We start from the raw sequence: 20,588 nt of genomic DNA on the forward strand, positions 1-20,588 counted from the left end.
AAAAAAATTTAATTAAATTCTCATAAATTATATTTAATTTTTATTTCTTTTAAAATAAATTTTTTTAAGTTAGAAAGAATTGAATTTTTTTTTAATTCTAAACATGAAAATTAACCAAAAAGTGATTAATTAAATTGAATTCTTACAAAATTTTAGTTTCTAAACAGGGAAATATAAATTTATGAATCCAAAAAATCAAAGAGATTCATAAAAAAAATAATAATAATAAAGAATAAAAAATCCTTCGAATTTAGACCCTATAATTCCAAACTTGGAATCAAATTAAGGAATCAGTATATATCCTAATGGTTAAGCAAGGAATAGAAGAAAGCATGTTGTACCACCTTTAATTCCAAGGCAAATAAAGTTTGCTTAATTTATTCCTAAACAAAAGTTCTACAATTTGTGTGTAAAATATAAGATTTGTATTAAAGGGTATAATTTATCACAGGAAAAGAATTAGATTCTTTTATTTTAAGGAAGTGATTAATCTCTTGGCAACAATACCTAGCTTGGCTTGATACTCATTTGGCAGACTTAGGTTCGAATTTTCACTTTCATAATTTCCTACTAAAAAAAAACTCTTGGCAACAATGAAATTGAAATATCAATACCCTCATACGAATCGTAAATGCATGAATATGATGTACCAAAAAATCCGTAGTTCCTAATAGAATCAATAACAAAGTAACCTTACCACCAGCTATCACTAAATCGCCACCAACAAATTAAATTGGTGCTTGCTGTTGCACCAGGTGCTAAAATATGGGTATTTTGTATCCATTGAACAATGATATACTCTTAGGTAAATGATATACTCTTAGCCACTTGATCAAAACAGATTAAGCCTAAAAAATAAATATTTTGATATAAAATTATATACATAATTCACGAATTAATTCTAAATTGCCATCAAATTGAAATTATTAGAAATATAAAAAAAAAAATCTAAAATAATTCATAATTTAAATCTAGTAATTCTAATTTGTTTGCCACCTCTACTTTCATATTGTCACATAAAGTCACTAAAATCTATAGCACAGCAATTTCTAAAGATTTTTCCTTGAAGACATATAGCTCCGAAATTCACACAAGAAAAAAGAAAGAGGAAAAAAATTATAAAATATGATTGCTAATTAAGATCAATTTATAGGGTAAACATTGAATTGTTTGTTGCAGTTCTCTATCTAAAACAATATAATTTTTTGAAAATAAAAAAGTGTTAAAAGAATAACTTATTAAGATGCATTTGGTATAGGTTTAAAAAAGGTAAAATATTTAATTTAGCTCCTATACTTATTAGGAAAATTTAATTTAGTCTATTTTTAATTTTATTATACAATTTAAGCTTACTTTAGCTCAAAAATTAAAATTTATAAGCTAAATTTCTTGATTTAAATCAAAATTCAAAAAGTTCAATTTCTTGATTTTGGGGACTAAATTTCTTAATTTCTTGATTTAAGCGTAAAAATTAAGAAGTTTAATTTCTTAATTTTCTTATTTTTGGGTTAAATTAAGCTTAAATTGAACTTTTTAAATAAATATTGGAGTATAATTGTGTTTTAAGTTGTTAAAAAAATTGAGAGTTAAGTATTACTTTTAACTTTAAAAAGAGTAATTATTATTTTAGCTTGCCAAGGTTAACATTTAACCTCTAAAGAGAGAAAAAATTAATTAGGTTAAAAATTAATTTAAACTTTTTAAGCATTCAAACAATATTAACAAGGGAGTTAAGAGTTTTAATGGTAATAATTACTTATAAGGGTAATAAATACACCTTGATAATCTTGTACCAAACACCCCATTAACATTAGAAATAAAAATGTTGAGAGAGAAGTAATTAAAATTTTTATAATTAATTTTTTTTAGTATGTAAAGCATTAATCAGAGTACCTTTATTTGTAGGTATACATAGAGACAGTGAAATAAACATATACAAAATTAGAATTGATTGCATTTGAGAATTAAAAAATATGAAGAGGTTAGAGAGCTAATTAAATATATGAAGAGATTTGGGAGTCGGAGAATATAAATGGACACCCACAATTAATTTATTTATCATATTCCTCCTTTAATGATCATGCATTTAGAATATGTCTCATTAAAATTTTATTATGAAAAATTCATTGAAAAAAAATCTTAGTGAAAGAAAAATAATATATTACTCTTTTGTAAAATATATAATAAAGTACTGTTTCATTAAAAATTTTACCAGAGAAAACTCAATAGGCAAAAACCTTAGTTAACAGAAAAATAGTACAATGCATATTTATCCTCGATAATGACATCACTTGAATTCTTTGAGATGGCTTATTCCAATCTCATGTACAAGCATTCGAAATTTGCAGTAACAAGTGCTTTAGTGAACAAATCTATAACATTATCACTTGAGCAAATTTGTTCAAAATCAAATCACCATTTTTTTAAAAATCATGAGTGAAGAACTTTGGTGAAATTAATATACTTTGTCTTGTTTTCTTTCTTGAATGAAATTGAACTTAAATTAAAACTTGCAAGTTAATTTGACCAAAAGGTCAAAAATAAATTAAATTAAACTTCTTTAATAAATATGGGAGCTAAATTAAATATTTTACCGGAGAAAAAAAATATAGTGTGTATTTACTCGTTTTCATAATGATATCACTTAAAATATTTAGTACGATACATTTCAATATTATGTACAAAAATTTTTAAAACTTGCAGTAAGAAGTTTAGTGAATAAATCTGTAAAATTATTAATTGAGCGAATTTATTCAAAATATACTTTGATAAAGTTAATATACTTTGTCACGTTTCCTCTAACTGGTTTATACATGGAGTATTATCATCCTACAAAACTGTTGAAATTTCCCTTGACAAATAGACCATGTAGACACTCAAGGAATTCTCTATTAATTGAATTAAATTGTTATAAAATATACATGAGGTAAGTAAGTATACGCAACAAAGAGAGAAATAACTATACATAACAAACACAAAGAAAATAGATAATTGAGATACATGCAAAATACATATATCCTTAACACCCCTCGTCAAGTCAATGATGGAGCTAATGAATGTATACTTTAAAGACTTACCTTAGTTTGCTGATCTTGTATAGACTTACCTTAGTTTGCTGATTCGGTTATTTTGGTATAATCTCAATTGATTGTAATTAGCATAATTTTAGGATTTGATTTGATACACTAGCTGTATATATAGCTTTGTAATCTCAAGGAGAAACACAAATCAATTTTCTCATTCAATCTTTCTTTTCATGGTATCAGAGCAGGTTGTAAAATCTTAGCTTGTTGAACCATGGTAGGAGATGATTTGAACAATGAAAATACAGGAGATACTAGAGAGTTGGTCACGAGTGTCAATCAAAAGAAAGCACCTGATATCACTTCTCCATACTACCTACATCCATCTGATCATCCAGGATTGATTTTCGTCACTCAACCCCTTAGTGAAAATGGGGATAATTATTTTACATGGAGACGCAGCTTTTTGAATGCACTCTATTCCAAAAACAAAGGAGGCTTTGTGAATGGAAAATTCAAGAAACCAGATGATGATTCACTAGATTTGCAGTCATGGATCCAGTGCAATGCTATTATTCTCTCTTGGCTCACTAATGCTTTAGCGAAAGAGCTTCAAGGAGATGTTGTCCATGCAGAAACGGCAAGGGAGCTATGGCAAAATTTAGAAGAAAGATTCACGTAAGGAATAGCTCCAAGAGTCTATGAGTTGAGACGTGCTATAGTGCTATTGCAGCAAGAAAAATTATCTATTTCCTCCTATTACGGAAAATTGAAAGCTGTTTGGGGAGAGTTGCAAGGACTTAGTCCAGTACCTGTCTGCACTTGTGGTTGTACATGTGGAGCTGCAAAATAGATGCAGGACATGTGGGAAGAAGAAAAGGTCTTTGATTTTCTTATGGGACTTGATGAAGAATATACCACAGTGCGATCTCAAATATTAAGCATTGATCCATTGCCTAATCTTGGAAGGGCATATGCTATTACTGTACAAGAAGAGAAACAACGTTTCGTTGCTGCAAATCGGGCTCCTGTTATTGAAGCGGCAATCTTATTATTTAAGAGAAGCGATACTCGATCCAAGAAAGTTGAAGATGAGAATCGCAATCAATTCCCACCTTGTGTGCACTGTGGAAAAATAAATCACAGTAGGGATTTCTGTTACAAGGTGATTGGATATCCTTCGGATTGGCGCCAACCTGGAAAGCAATAAATAACAGACAAGGAAAGCAAGGAAATCATGGATATACCTGGCAACAAAGGGACAGCAGTACAATGAATAAGACAATCCCCTCAGGAGCAGCTTTTACCGCTGTCGTAGATGAGTGTGAGTCTCCAATTCCAGGGCTTACTTCTGCACAACACCAACAATTATTGGCTCTATTAAGTGGGCAAAATGCAGCACTCAACAAACCATTAGTAAACATGACCACTTCATCAAGCTTTTCTGGTAAGAAAAAAGACGCATGGATAATTGATACTGGAGCCACACATCATATAACAAATAAAATTGACTCTTTGTCAAATATGATTCTTGGCTCTAAGTATACCTCCAATTCAAATTCCTAATGGAGAAATGGTAACAGTAGAAGCCTTAGGACAAGTTGCTATTAATAAAGAATTGGTTCTTGGACGAGTACTCGGAGTGCCTAATTTTTGCTTCAATATATTATCTGTCAGCAAATTGACAAAAGCTTTAAATTGTTCATTAACTTTTTGGTCAAATTCTTTTTTCATACAGGACTTACACTCGAAGAGGCTGATTGGAGTGGGTAGAGAACAAAACAGTCTTTATTACTTGGAGCCATTGAGAGGAGGGAAGGCATTAGTGGCGAGGCACACTACTACTGCAAGTTTATGGCATCGTCGCTTGGGACATCTACCAATGAATAAATTATCTCTAGTTCCAGATTTACATTTTCTTTTTTGATAGTGAGGACAATTTAGTTTGTGAAGCTTGTTACAAAGCAAAACAAATGAGATTACCTTTTCCTATTACTACGAATAAAGCGATGCATGCTTTTGATTTACTCCACTGTGATATTTGGGGACCAAATAGAATCAGGTCACATTCTGGTTCATATTATTTTCTGACATTAGTGGATGATTTTAGTCAAGCAACATGGGTGTTTCTTATGAAGCACAAATCAGAAACCAAGGGATATTTGCTACAATTTTTCAATTGGGTTGTAACCCAGTTCAATGCAAAAATTAAAATTTTGTGAACAGATAATGGCTTGGAGTTTACTCATGGAGATTTGCTAAAATTTTATTCTGATAATGGAATGGAGCATCAGACTAGTTGCACATATACACCACAGCAAAATGGCATAGTTGAACGCAAACATAGACATCTCTTGGAGGTAGCACATGCACTGATGTTTCAAGCAAGCCTACCTAAGACGTTTTGGTTGAGTGTGTACCAACTGCTGCATATTTGATCAATCGCATGCCATTAAGTGTTTTGCAGAACAAAACGCCATATGAGATGTTGCATGGAAAGAAGCCAATGTATGCACCTAAGGAGCTTTGGTTGCCTTTGTTATGCGCATGTGAATGATCAAATGCATGATAAATTTGCTCCTCAGGCCAGATCAGGTATCTTTGTTGGATATCCATATGATAAAAAGGGATACAAAATCTTTGACTTAGAGAACAAGATGATTCATGTCTCTAGAGATGTTGATTTGTTAGAAGAAAATTACCCATTTGCGCATATTTCAACAACAGCCATTGATTCTCCAATTAATATGAATTCTTCCATTGTTGCTGATACTCCTTTTAGTGAGTTGGAACCATATAATTCTAGTGGTAGTGTATCCAATGCAGATGACATAACTAGGGTCTGTCAATCATTGGATGGAGTTGAATCAACTAATATTAAATCTGTTGCTCCAAGTGAATCAATGTCCATTTCACATGCTGAATCAGATTCTCATATGTCATCTATGTCCACAGCAATACCATCTTCGGCTACTCACATATTAGAAAATTCAAATGATAATGCTAAGAATCCATTGGGTAAAAGGCAGAGAAAAGTCTCTCATTTACTATCAGGATATCATTATACTTTGCCTCCCTCTCTCACTCCTTTGGATGACCAAACTACCTCTCTCACTCCTTCAGCCAACTCGACGGTATATCCTCTCTCTCACTTTATTTCTTATTCCATGTTTTCACCCACTTATGCTACTTTCTTATCGGCCATCTCGTTAAATGATGAGCCAAAAACATATCAGCAAGCAGTCAAACATCAACATTGGAGGGACGCTATGACAAGAGAAATTTCTGCTTTAGAAGCTAATCGCACTTAGACCTTGCAATCATTGCCACCAGGAAAGAGAGCAATTGATTCCAAGTGGGTCTATAAAATCAAATATCGGCCAAATGGAAGCATTGAGCGCTATAAGGTGCATTTGGTTGTGAAAGAATACACTCAAATTGAGGGAGTTTATTTTCATGAGACTAGTTTTGCTCCCGTTGCAAAACTAGTCACTGTACGGTGCTTGTTAGCCATTGCTTCGATCAAACAATGGGAGTTACATCAACTAGACGTCAATAACGCCTTTTTACATGGCGACTTGGAGGAGGAAGTATACATGAAAATACCTCAAGGGTTTGCCAAAAAGGGGGAGCATCGTGTTTGTCGCTTACGAAAGTCTTTATACAGTCTACGATAAGCATCCAAAAATTGATATCAAAAGTTCACCACTGCTTTACTTGCTATTGGGTTCCAACAATCTACAGCTGATCATTCCTTATTTATTTTTTCTCGTGGATCCTCTTATGTTGCTATACTGATCTATATTGATGACGTCATGGTCACGGGCACTGACTGAGATTGAATTGTAAAATTAAAATGCTATTTGGATGATAAATTTCATATTAAGAATCCAGGCAAACTTAAGTATTTTCTTGGCATTGAAGTGGCTCATTTTTCAAAAGGAATTGCTTTGAGTCAATGCAAGTACGCTTTTCACATGTTGGCCGAAAGTGGACTCACAAGTTGCAAACCCGTTTCTTCTCTCATGGAGCAGCAACATAAGCTTTCTCTTGAAACAAGAGATATTTGTGCCAGTCTAGAACAATATCGTCAACTTGTTGGTCGATTGCTCTACCTCACCATTACTCGTCCAGATATCAATTATGCAGTGCACATTCTAAGTCAGTTTATGCATGCTCCAAGGAAACCACACTTAGTAGCAGCATATCATGTGTTATGATATTTGAAAGGATTATTGGCCAAGGAATACTGCTCCCTTCCAATAGTTCATTAGAATTACAAGCATATTGTGATGCTGATTGGGCAGAGTGTCCGACAACTTGAAAATCCACCACTAGTTACATCATTGTTCTTGGTTCCTCACCTATCTCATGGTGCTAGAAAAAGCAAACAGTAGTTTCATGCTCCTCGGCTGAGGCAGAATATTGAGTAATGGCTACTACCACCAGTGAAATTATCTTGCTTAAAAGCTTGTTACAAGATCTCCATGTTTCACACATTTCATCAATCCCTTTGTTTTGCGACAATTGCGTTGTAATTCACATTGCTGCCAATCTAGTATTTCATGAACGCACGAAACATATTAAAATCGATTGCCACTTTATCTGTCAACACATTCAGACCAAAGTCATGACTCCAACAACAATCTCATCCACTCATCAGTTAGAGGACATCTTTACCAAAGCGCTTGGGCGAGATCGTTTTCATCAGTTGCTAGTCAAGTTGGGTATTTCGCAACTGCATGCTCCAACTTGAGGGGGAGTAATGAATGTATACTTTAAAGACTTACCTTAGTTTGCTGATCTTCTATAGACTTACCTTAGTTTGTTGATTCTGTAATGATCGGGCTCCAACCACTGGAGGAATTGTCCGCTTTGGCCGTGAGCCTCACAGTTTTATCCCATAGGTGGAGTGGAGAACTTCACAGGAAGTCACCCATCCTAGGATTTCTCTCAAGTGAGCACGCTTAACCCTGGAGTTCTTCCAACTCTCCAGACCATTCCACTAAAAGGAGCTTGTAGTCCTTAGTTTCCCGATTTTATATCATTACTTTTTGAACCCAAGACCATCTCCGTGCTTTGCCAATGTGGGATTTGCCTAAGGGACTTTTATAAATATGAACTAATGGAGGAAAATCTCCTTGTGTTATTTGTTCAGGAGATATCTTAATTCCAATTTGAAATGGAAGAAGGGGATCACTCGATTGAGCAGTCGGTAGAGGCTGAGGCCCAAGGAGAAGCCCCAGCTCTGCAAAATGTTAGTGGGTTAGTGGCACCAGCCCCACAAATGCCATAATTTTCGACATAATTCACCCAGCAGATGGCTGCTATGTTTCAACAGATGGCTGGGGGTATGCCTGCTCAAGCTCCACCCCAGACTCCTGTGGTGCAGCCTCAGGCTCTAGTCAGACAATATAATAAGTTATTAAAATATGGGGTGATAGAATTTAAGAGTAAAGTAGACCCTCTAGAGCCAGAGCAATGGCTGAAAAGAATGGATAGAGTATTCAAGAAATTGCACTGTCCGGATGAACTGAAATTTGAGTATTCAGTGTCGCTACTTCAAGGGGATGTGTATGATTGGTGGAAGACCTTTCTCCTCCCCTTTCGAGGGAGAAAAGGTCCCTTAGGCAAATCCCACATCGGCAAAGCACGGAGATGGTCTTGGGTTCAAAAAGTAATGATATAAAATGGGAGAACTAATCACTAGAGGCGCCTTTTGGTGGAATGGTCTGGAGAGTTGGAAGAACTCTAGGGTTAAGCGTGCTCACTTGAGAGAAATCCTAGGATGGGTGACCTCCTGGGAAGTTCTCCACTCCACCTATGGGACAAAACCGTGAGGCTTACTGCTAAAGCAGACAATTTCGTTAGTGGTTGGAGCTCGACTATTACAATTGGTATCAGAGCCACTCGCGTGTCCTCTTGGGCGATGGTGGGGCAAACCTCAGCGAGGACGCTGAGTCCCAAAAGGGGGGGAGAAAGGTCCCTTAGGCAAATCCCACATCGACAAAGTACGAAGATGGTCTTGGGTTCAAAAAGTAATGATATAAAATAGGGGAACTAATCACTAGAGGCGCCTTTTAGTGGAATGGTTTGGAGAGTTTGAAGAACTTCAGGGTTAAACATGCTCGCTTGAGAGAAATCCTAGGATGGGTGACCTCCTGGGAAGTTCTCCACTCCACCTGTGGGACAAAACCATGAGGCTTAAGGCCAAAACGAACAATTCCTCTAGTGGTTGTAGCTCGATCGTTACAGATTCGATTGTTTTGGTATAATCTCAATTGATTGTAATTAGCATAGTTTTAGGATTTGATTTAATACGCTAGCTGTATCTATAGCTTTGCAATCTCAAAGAGAAACACGAGTCAATTTTCTCATTCAATCTTTCTTTTCAGGGGCGACAATAGCCAAAATTTTTCAAGGATTGAATATTTGGATATATCACCGAAATTGTGACCTATCCCCAAAGTTTCACATTGCGACCCAATTAGAATAAAAAGTGAGGTTAGTTATAGTAGCAGAGGGCACGGACCACAGGGAATAGTATAAATATTGTATTATTTTGCTCTTATGAAACGCACAAGGATTAGGACTTGAGAGTTCTAAGAAACTAACATAGACTTTATAGTCTTTCTTCTCTTTTCTAAGAATGCAGTACTATTTCAATTAATAAAATTTTACTTTTCACCAAAAAAAAATTTTACTTGATCCTTTAGTTGGCAAGTAACAGTAACATGCATCTACCATTAAGACTTTCTTCGTTTTCTATTCAAAGGGTTGAGGTGATCCCTCCCTTTCCAGCAAAAAGAATTCCACTTGTCAGCAAAATTTAGGTAAAATAATATATAAATACAAGACACGACTCTCTCTTATCATACCAGTAAAGATAACTAGAATAAAACCTTATACAAGTGGATTTTGTAGGAATCCACAGTGGACATGGAAAATGTAGAGAAGACAAAGAAGAGAAATGATAATTTGTTATTAATCTTGCAAACAAGTTCAAGTGCACAAATGAGTTGATACACAGTTCCTGACAGGTTAACTAATGATACTATAACCTTTCAATAATTGTAGTAACAAACTCTGTTTTAATGTTTGTTAGGTTGATTGCCGTTAGAGTCTGTTCCTGCTTGTTACGTCTTAGTAAGAGACTTTTCTTTCTGACATGTGAGTTTTCTCAGATGGATCTGAAACTGACCAATTTGAACTTGATAAATAATCCACATGCATCAAAATCAAGCACGCATGCATCATGTGGGACCCACAAATTATGTGAGTGAGTGAAGTACAACAATGATATCTTTGCCGGACAATCTCGGATCATGAAACTTCAATAATAATATGATTGATTTTGTAGTTTTACAAACATGAAACAAGAACTAAATTAGCTAGTAATAGCCCTTGATATGGGATCAGCTAACAAAGGTTTGTAGATCAGAAATTCATATACTTGGTCTTAAAATTATGAAAATAAATAAATAAATAAAAGGGGATAAGCTCCTCCCAATCCGATGTGGGTTCAAAATCCTCATAAACTCTCGCTAGCTTTTTGTTGCTGATCAGAACATCCACTTGCCTTTCGTCAGCCATGCACCTCAAGTGAAACTGTAAATCTAATACAGAACAACGATAGAAAGGTTGGCCCAAATTCATTTCTTCGTTGCAAATATCACACCGATACTTGCTTGCAGGCTTACCATCACTCGAAGAATTGCATCTAAGGATGAAATAATGCTCACTATTTTTGGTCTTAATGATGCTTGGTAAAACGCAATTGACATGAACATCATAGAAGCAGTCATTGTATTTGTAACTAACAGAGCTGCCAAGTTGATCACAAATGCAACATTTATACTGATAATTATACTTGAATGGCATGATAATGAAATTTAGGAAATGTTTGTGTCGACTAGAATGGAGAATTGTTGGTAAGAATCCATGGTTGAGATGGGTTTGGGGGAGGCAATCACAACAATCATCTAAGAATTCTTCACAATTACCGCATTTATGTGTTCGTCGGAAGGCATATTGATCAGGCTTTACTGTTCTCAAGAAAGGAGGGCACTTGTCTAAGTTTGGGGCAGACTCTGTACAGAATTTGTGAAGGTTGAAGTCTTCACAGTCAACACATTGATAGGAAGGGCCAGAAAGGAGCTTTGAGCAACTCTTGCAAGCAAATTCATCTTTGCTTGCTTTCTTAGACAAGGCTAATGGATGCAAGTAGTCAATTATTGGTTGTCTGACTTTCTTTTTGTTTTTGTCGCAGTTTTCGATCACTTTTAAAGCATCATCTCTTTCCTTGTTAGAAAGCAAAACCAACATATCAGATACGAGTTTCTTCGCATCAAATGACTTTGCTCGAAGCTTGGGTATATTTTTCATTTTATTTTTAATTAAAGAAATATTTTTTATTTTATTTTTCATTAAAGAAGTATTTTTTTATTTACTTGAAAAAATAGATAACTAAATATGTCATTATCATGCATTGCCAATGGGGTAATTTTTTTATTAATTTTATTTTTTTAATTTAATAGTATCAAAAATTTTCTCCCAGTTGGAAACCTGTTTGACTCCATCAATGAAAATATAAGGAAAAAAAACATTAAATAAGTTTTTGTATTTTCAGTTAAGGGTAAATAAGCACATGTATTTTCTAATTAAAATCAAATAAATCTATATTTAATAAATATTATTTTTATAATAATAAAATATTTTTATTTTTTACTTTTTAAAATATTAAAAATAATTATTTTAATATTAAAAAATTTTGTTTTGTAAAATTTTATTTTAATTAAAATTAATAAATAATTTTTAATATTTAAAATTAAGAAAAATAATATTTTTAAAAATATTTTATTAAATGCAAATTTATCTACTTTATTAAAAAATATAAGAATTTGTTTAATTCAAGACTTAATTTTAAATTTATTTAACCTTCTACTTAAGATATAAGTGCTTATTTGATTATATTATCTTTAACTGCATCTAAGGTTTAATTAGTTTCTTTAAGTGATAAAAATTCAATGGTTGAGGGTGTTTTGATTATGCATGTTTTTAGTTCTGGGGTCTCTTCTACTTGAGCCGTGTTTTTATGGTTGCCCTCTTTGGGTTGTTGTGTGAGTTGCTTACAGGTTTACAGAGATTTGATGGTGCTGTTTGGAGGAGGAACAACGATGGTAGATCACGGAGTGTAAGCTAGAAAGTTGATCCAAGAGGCGCGAATTGGACACTGAAGAACGCCATCGCTGTTTTGAGTTTTGTGCTTATTGTCTTTCTGTGGCCACCGGAAGTGATGAAGCTCTAACCTTGGTGGCACTGCTAGATGTCTTAGGAAGTGTCTGGAAGAGGAGTTCCTTTGAATTTTGTTTCACTGCTTCACCTTGCATGGTTGACGTTGTTAACTCGATGGGCTCTATTCTGGTGTTGTTTGGGTAATATGATCTATAGACGTAAGGCATCGCGTGAAAAACATAAGATTGGGTTCATGTGATCTTTTTTTATGAGAAACTTGTTTAAAATTATAGGCTTAGATTCTAATCTGTAACCTAGAGTTCCTAGTTAGACCCTCTATAAGTAATGGGTCATAGATCTTTTCTAATGCAATGAATTATCTATTGATAAAAAATATTAAAATTAAAATAAAAAAAAAACTCAGCTCATCGATTTGATGGGTTAAAAATAAAATTTAAAAAAAATTACAATTCTCTTAAACACAAATTTATGAATTAAACTCACATTACTTTATAAAATTTTCTCGAAAATAGAATCTGGCCGCACCCTTTTCCTTTGTTTGAAAGGACTTCTATAAACACATGCAATCAACTTCACACGATTAAAAGGGTCTTTCATCCGTTCACTTCCCAGCATCATAAACATCACCAAAACCAACACCAAAAATACATGCCACCCACTCTCTCCCACATAATATGCCTTTAATTTCTTATTCAATATTACAATGCAACTACTATCACGACCAAAAATATGCATTCCTTTGACCTTAAAATATGTATATATTGAGCAATCCAATGCCCATTTTTGGACACCAAAACTTGCAAATGGCATAATACCATTCCTTTTATGATCTGATTTTTCCTGGAGTGGTAGTACTGTGAAGAAATCTGCAAAGCCTGTAATGTGAAGAAATCACCTGTTTTAGCAGTTGAGCTAGGGTGTTACTGTGGGAGCTAATATTTTCAAAGAACCCAGAAGAAAATTAAGACCCACCAAAACTTTGTTTCTTCTTTTGCTCACTTGATTTAGTGCCAGATCAGTCTCTTTCAGTATTTTTAAAAAAGAATCAACTATAATAAACTCAGTGGTCTTGGCTTTACCTTATTAGTCCTAAAACATTAATTAATGTATTTCAATGTTCTCCCCATTACCCACCTACCTATATATACTTTTCTGTTTGCTGGTTTTCTAATCATCGCAAGTGTAAGGATCGCTAATAAGTAATAAAGTGATGAGTAGAGTATCGTTCCCATGAGGACCGTATTGAGTACCAAATTATAATGATTTTAATTATCTAGACGATCGAATTGTATAAAAATAGTAATTAAATCTAAATTAAAAGAAATAAAATCTAAAACAATTAACTAAACTTGAATATTAATGGATAAAGGTATTCTAGAGCTACGGGTTCACACTTCAATCAATTATAGAATCAATATAATTCATTCAATAAATGAGAGATTATTACTTTGATGGAAATTAATCTTAAGTTATCTTCAGTCTTCTCTCAAGGCATTCAATGTGTATTTTAATTAACCTAAACCCTACTTTCATAGTAATTAAATTAATTAAAACCTTTTAAGATCTTTTATTAATTTTGGAACTCCACAAAGGTCATCAGCCTACCTCTAGATTAAATTTTCTAAGTTCAAAATCCTAATTTTCTAATACTAATATTCACCTTTTAGTTCTTCATTTAGTATCTTAGATCATAGGTAGGTGGGTACCAACACATAGCATGTATTAAGAAGACAAGAAATTGAATCAAAGAACAAAACTCCTAATATATTAAATAAAATCAAATAAGATCCATAATTAAATTGAGAGTGCTACATCCCTAACCATAGAATAAAGAGACTACTCACACATTGTGAGTTTTAAAATCAAGGTTATAAAATAAAGAAAAGACATATGAAGAAAAAAAATGGAAGAACCCAGATGAAGAATTGCAGTCTTGGACTTTTGGAACTTCAGCTGAAAATCATTTCTAGCGATCTTGCAAATCTTATTTCTCCTTTGCCTTTGTTGAAGTTGATGTGCATTCTTGAATGTAAATTCTCCTCTCCCCTCTCAATTTTTGACTTATTATATTTATATCTAGTATAAAAACCCTAATTTCAGAGTACTAGAAGCCTTAGAAGTCTATCCGGGTCAGGTTGAAAGCAAGAAAAGTCGAGTCAGAATTGCTGTTAGGACACTTTACACAGGCCGTGTAGTGTTATATGCCCCACCTCGTGTAACTTTCTGCCACTTTAATTTTTTAGCATTCTTTCATCCAGAATGTTACACGGGGTGCAGGAAAGAACACGGGGTTGTTTACACGGGCCGTGTAATGCTTTTGACCCTATATTCTTCACGTTTTAACATCTAAATCTCTTCACAACTCGTTTTTTATTTTTCTAGAACTATATAAAAACACCTGATGAAATATAAAAATCAATAAATTGAGTTGGATTAACGTGTTTTCTAAAATAATACTAAAAACATATAAAAATAAATATGAAAAGAGACTAAATGCCAACAAAATACAATGAATGTTAACCTTAAATGTCTATATAATTTGACTCCATCATTTTCAAACTTTAAGCAATATATAATTTTCTTCTAGATTATATTGTGAAAGCTATAATCGAGTAAATAGTGTTTGATATATGAAAATCAAATCTGATAGTGTCAATTACTGTCAAAGAGTCGGCTTGACATGGATTTTGGTTGGATTGAATGTGTCTCCATGAGCCTCTGCTCATAGCTAGCTTAGCTATTTATATATCCAATTAATTAATTACTACTGTCTTCCAATGAGGAGTTAATAAATAGATATTTAATAATCAATAATGGTGGAATATTTGTCATCCATGGGAAAAGAAAGAGATATCTGAATGAGACCTGTTAGGGTTAAGCACCCAAAAGGGAAAAGTATGCAATTGGGTTCCCACTATTCCCCACACTAACGAACAACAAACCCTTATGCAGTTATGTGCAAGTGGTTTCCACTGTGCCGTTCAACTTCAAGTACTACTAGCTAGCAGCCCTTACCATGTCCAATGTATCGACCTTTATATATATATATATATATATATATATATATATATATATATATATATATATATATATATATATATATATAAAAGAAAGAAATTTTATTAAATAAAATAAATATTAAGAAAAATTTAGTCTGCCCCACTTAGGACGATACATGCTAAGTAAAAAATCTGATAAATATGATATTTTTACTTTTACATGCAAATTAGCTAATTTACTATTTTATTTTTATTTTTTTATTTTTTTATTTTTTTTCTCGTTTGTTTGTATTAATTAGTAAAGAATTTCATACACATGCATTTATACCATTTTGTTAGAAGTTTTGCAAAGTAGTTGGAGATGGAATGAAGTTACTAAAAGAATGAGTACCATTGTGTCACAAACCCTAATTATGAGCTTCTCTAATAGGTTTTAAAAGAAGAGAATCCTTGCTCTTCCTTTGCAGTTTAAATACTGTAATATGATAAGATTATTTTGGTGTCAATAATAATCAAGATTCAATAAATTATTATTTTCTGTGAAACATAACAACATTTAGCTCTAAAAAAATAATAAAAACGATATATGCAACATAATTAAATCTTTCTTTAATTGAAATTAAAGAACTCCCTAACTTTTTCTTTTTGCACCAAGAAAACGAATCTTCATTAAGTGGATTTTGTTTTGATTACCACTAGAAGTAGTTCAATTATTTCTTTCTTTTTTTTTTCATCCCCGAAGAGAAATTTTATTTTTTCTTTTCCAAAATTATTGGGTTAGCATAAGAGAATGAAATAATTGTAGAACTCATCATCACTGATTGGTTACTGTCACACTAAAATTTTTTTTCTTGCATCCACTAGGGAGTCTCATATGATCATTTAGTTGAAGACTTATTCATGGCCAAAGATTTACCCGCTAAATTGTTTTTTTTTTTTTTTTTTTTTTTTTTTTTTTTTTTTTTTTTTAGAGTATGCCTTTATATTTATTTTAAGGTCTATAAAAAATTATCACCAATATTTTCTCTAAAAATTAAATTTGAATTCTCAAAATCTTACCACTATACTCAACATTGATCATTGTTTTTTTTTTTTTTTTTTAATCATCATCATTAGTATATTCATACATACATTTCCTACCATTTGACATTATTCCTCCGTCGTTCCCAGCATCATCTCCTTAGAGTTAGAGATATTAATTGAGATAATTTTTTTTTTTTTATGATGAGTTTTATTGTTAGATGATATATATAAAAAGCTAATTAATAAACTTAGTGGTAATTTCCATTGAGGATTTCCGATATAAATTTTTTTTGATGAATTTTTTGATTAGATAGATTTATGGATAACATTTTGTTTATGAGTTTTACTGTTATATTATAAGAAGAGACTGAAAAGCTAATATAGTTAAATAATTGATAATTTTTATGAGATTTATAATTAATAATATCATCAATAGGCTTTTATTTTACAATTGTCATTAAATTTAATTTTTTCCAAATAAAAAAAAGGGCATTATAGATCACTGAATGCCTTAATGATGAGTTTAGCATGGCGTGTAATGCACCATACACGGATTTAAATGGCATTATCAATAGGCATCTATGCATGATATATTAATTCTCAGTTGGTGAACGCCAATCAACAATATAAAACAATGGTTTTTTTTATATATATAATTTTGGGAGATTATTGGTGAAATTACATATTTAATTCACCTTAATTCAAATTTATATAAATAATTAGATTATTTTACACATTAAAATGACTAGTTAATTTAATGTTGTCACTCAACTATTTATATATTACTCCTTTTATTTCGTATTTTTTCAATGTGAAATTCCTAATACTACCTTCAAGTGCAATTACATGTTTGCTCCTTTACAATTGTACAGCTTTATGTGCGGTTAAAACGCACAACCATATTAAATTTAGAGAGAGTGTTGGTCAAATTATGTATTTAATTCACTTTAATTCAAGCTTATATAAGTAATTAAATTACTTTACACATCAAAATAATTAACTAATTTAATGTTACAATCCAACCACCCTTTTATTTCATATTTTATCCAATGTGTGATTCCAGGAGTTTTGCAATCTTAAAACCTACCAAAATCGAATGTTACCTAATTAACATATCGATCATCAAATAATTTTTTTTATTCTTTTATAAAATAATGTGTAAGTTAATCCTCCATAAGAGTTGAAACTTAATTTACATTCTAATATATAAATAAATCAATATTTTTAATATATAGAAACACGTACATCTATCAAAATTTAATATATTTGGTGTTCTCATATTTTTTAAAACTATATAAAAAAAAAAGTATTGAATTTTCAATTCAAACATTCTTATCTAAACATTGATTATATTTATGATGGATAAACATTAACTTTTTTTATTTTATAAATCTTTATTAAAATAAAATAAGCATGCACTAATTTTTTTTTAAAAAAATGCACGAATTTATGTATAGCAAGATATATAATTTAACTACTTTATAAAAAAAAAAATCGTAATTGTCAATTTGAATACCACGCTCACCAATTAATATCCAATGCTGCTTTCATGATCAAAAACCCTTTTTACTAGTACAATACCGCTTTTAAGGATTAAAGGTGAGCTAAAAAAAGGTTAAGTTTTTTTTTTTTCTTGGTTTGCTCCTCGGCCTGTACAATTGAATAATTGATGTTATTCTCTCCCCTATCTTTGAAACTGAGCATTACAATCCATGACCAGAAGATAGAAGAGACATGCATATATTTTGTGTTTTTCCCCCCTTTACTGTGCAGTTTAGATTGGGGGAGGTGCTAACTGACAGATCTGTCTTTTAAGGCAAGCACAGGGTCATTTGCCTTCCAGCATTAGGGGCACTTTCGATATCCAAAATTGCCCTTATAATCTGGATGCTTTCAAGCTCCAAGCCGCAGTCGTCTCATAAGAAATAATATTTTGATTCTATCTCCACTAAAGGAAAAGGCATCTTTTGAAAACCCAAAATGTCTCCAAGACATTCTCATAGAGTTTGTGTAATCCAACTTCAATCCCATGATGTCATAAAAAAAGCTAGCAGCAGTATCCCTTCAATCCTCTTGTAACCTAATGATCTTTAAGCCTTAATACCCTAAACATGTTTGATTCCTTTTTGTTTTTCCAACAAGAAAAAAAACCCACCACACAAATTCCATTAACAAGCTAATCAACACAATGGGTATTGTTTCAAAGTCATGTAACACTCGCATAAGGATTGGAAATCAATATTCAAGAAAAGAAGGTGTTTCTATGATTAGCTCCACAGTTATCTCATTAGCAGATCCCACTAAAGCCACTGTTTTAATCTTCCAAACTGTACAAAACAACTTCTCTACAGAACTTAGATCGATCCTGTAGATCATTCCTCCTCCCAGTTGGAAAGTGGGATCTGGGTGTATATTCTGGCAAAGAATCAATACACGTGTTTGAACGCACAGAAAGAGAGCCATCCATTATGGTTTAATTTTATACCCTATCAGATGTGAATTACAATGGAAAAAAAGGTTTAAACAATAGCTAATTATTTTAGGTATTAGTCCCTTGAACTCTAATTATCTCCGCGTGGCTAATAGTGTTTCTTAAATGATAAATCACGGAAGCACAAGATTATCCCTTTTTTTTTTTTTTTTTTTCTCCTATATCACGGCACCTCTTCCATCAGGTTATGAAAAGTAAGCACAATACTGGAAGAAATGGGCAGCTATTGCTTGTGGAAGATGAGTTAGCAACGCAGAAGCCATAATGGGGACCCTGGCCCCTGCATGAGGGCATGGCTATCAACTTAAAAAAAAATGATTTTATAGCCAATGTCGTTAAAAGTGCTTTCCCACCCAATTTACCTTTCACTAATCTCCATTTCTTATCTGGCATATTCTCTTAGAAGATACTTATACTAAAGCATAGGCTCTTTTGAGTCAATAGTAGAACCAATTTGTGAATCAATAATGTTCTAAAATAAAAGAGTATTTAATATTATAAGATGCATTTAGCCCTCATTTCATTTGTGAATCAATAATGTTCTAATACCTCTCCATATGCATAGTGGTAGGGACTTTTATGAATGGAGAAATTAAATAAAATATTCTTTTTTGTATTAATTACTTTTTTTTATATAGAAATCGATAACATTAAAGGAATAATGAAGTGTATAGCTACCCATCAATTCTTGATGAATCTTTTTATTCTATTGTGTTCGTTCATAATTCTAAGCTCTGCAAGAGCTAAATCTCAATATGTTACCATCACAACTGGCTGGATTCATAATTTTACTCTAAATTCTAAACACATAAACATTTCTTTAAGCCTTAATCACTAATTGAATTCAACTTAAGTATGGTGGGAGATTGTTGGTAAATCAGCTTTCTGGGATACTTGAAGACCAAAAAACTCAGATATGCATATCTGGAAATTTTTATTATAAAATACGAACTTTACCTAAACAAAATAAAGATTTGATGGTAATTAAACATTTTATCGATTTCATATTAACTTAATCGGTCAGTATATACGCAAGTTGAGTCACCATAATGTCAATTCCCAAATCATTAATAATTAAACGTATATATTTAGTTATTTATGCATTTCATTCATTAGTTTATATTATTTTTTTTATAAGCAAATAAAATTTTATTAATATTACACAATAACATCGTAATTGCTTTATTTGAAACAAATTATTTGTAAAAAAATAATTTAATTAAATTTTTATATAATTAAAATTTTTTATTTATTTAAAAATAATTTTTTTAAATTAAAAATAATTAAATTCTTTTATTTTAATATAAAAAAATCAATCGAATTAAATTTTTATGCAAGATTGCATCCTTTTTCTGATTAAGGAATTTAATTACCAATAACTATTGTTAAAAAAGGGTCCACTTGAGGGGAACTATGTCATCTTCTACTCTTAAAATCAATAAATAATTAATTATTAGGCTCCCCTCTCTGTAGAACTAGGGATTATAGTAGTTAATCTAAAATGTTTACATAATTACGGCTGCAGCCTCTATAAATCAAAATAGGGTTTGAAATTGTATAAATATTGTTTCAATTAATTAACATTTTAAGTAGGTTAATTAGCTGTATACTTCAATTTTAGCAAAATCTCTCTTTGTGAAAGTCATTAATACGTGATAACAAAACCAAGTCATTTTAAATAAAATTGCTTACGTGAAATCATTGCTGTAATGACAATGATTTAACATATACAGATTCACATTTTTGCAGATATAATATTTTGGGTGTTTCCTTCTTTTTTTTTTTTTTTGATAAATA

This window comes from Hevea brasiliensis, chromosome 15, assembly GCF_030052815.1.
Source record: "Hevea brasiliensis isolate MT/VB/25A 57/8 chromosome 15, ASM3005281v1, whole genome shotgun sequence".
In the NCBI taxonomy this organism is placed as follows: domain Eukaryota; kingdom Viridiplantae; phylum Streptophyta; class Magnoliopsida; order Malpighiales; family Euphorbiaceae; genus Hevea; species Hevea brasiliensis.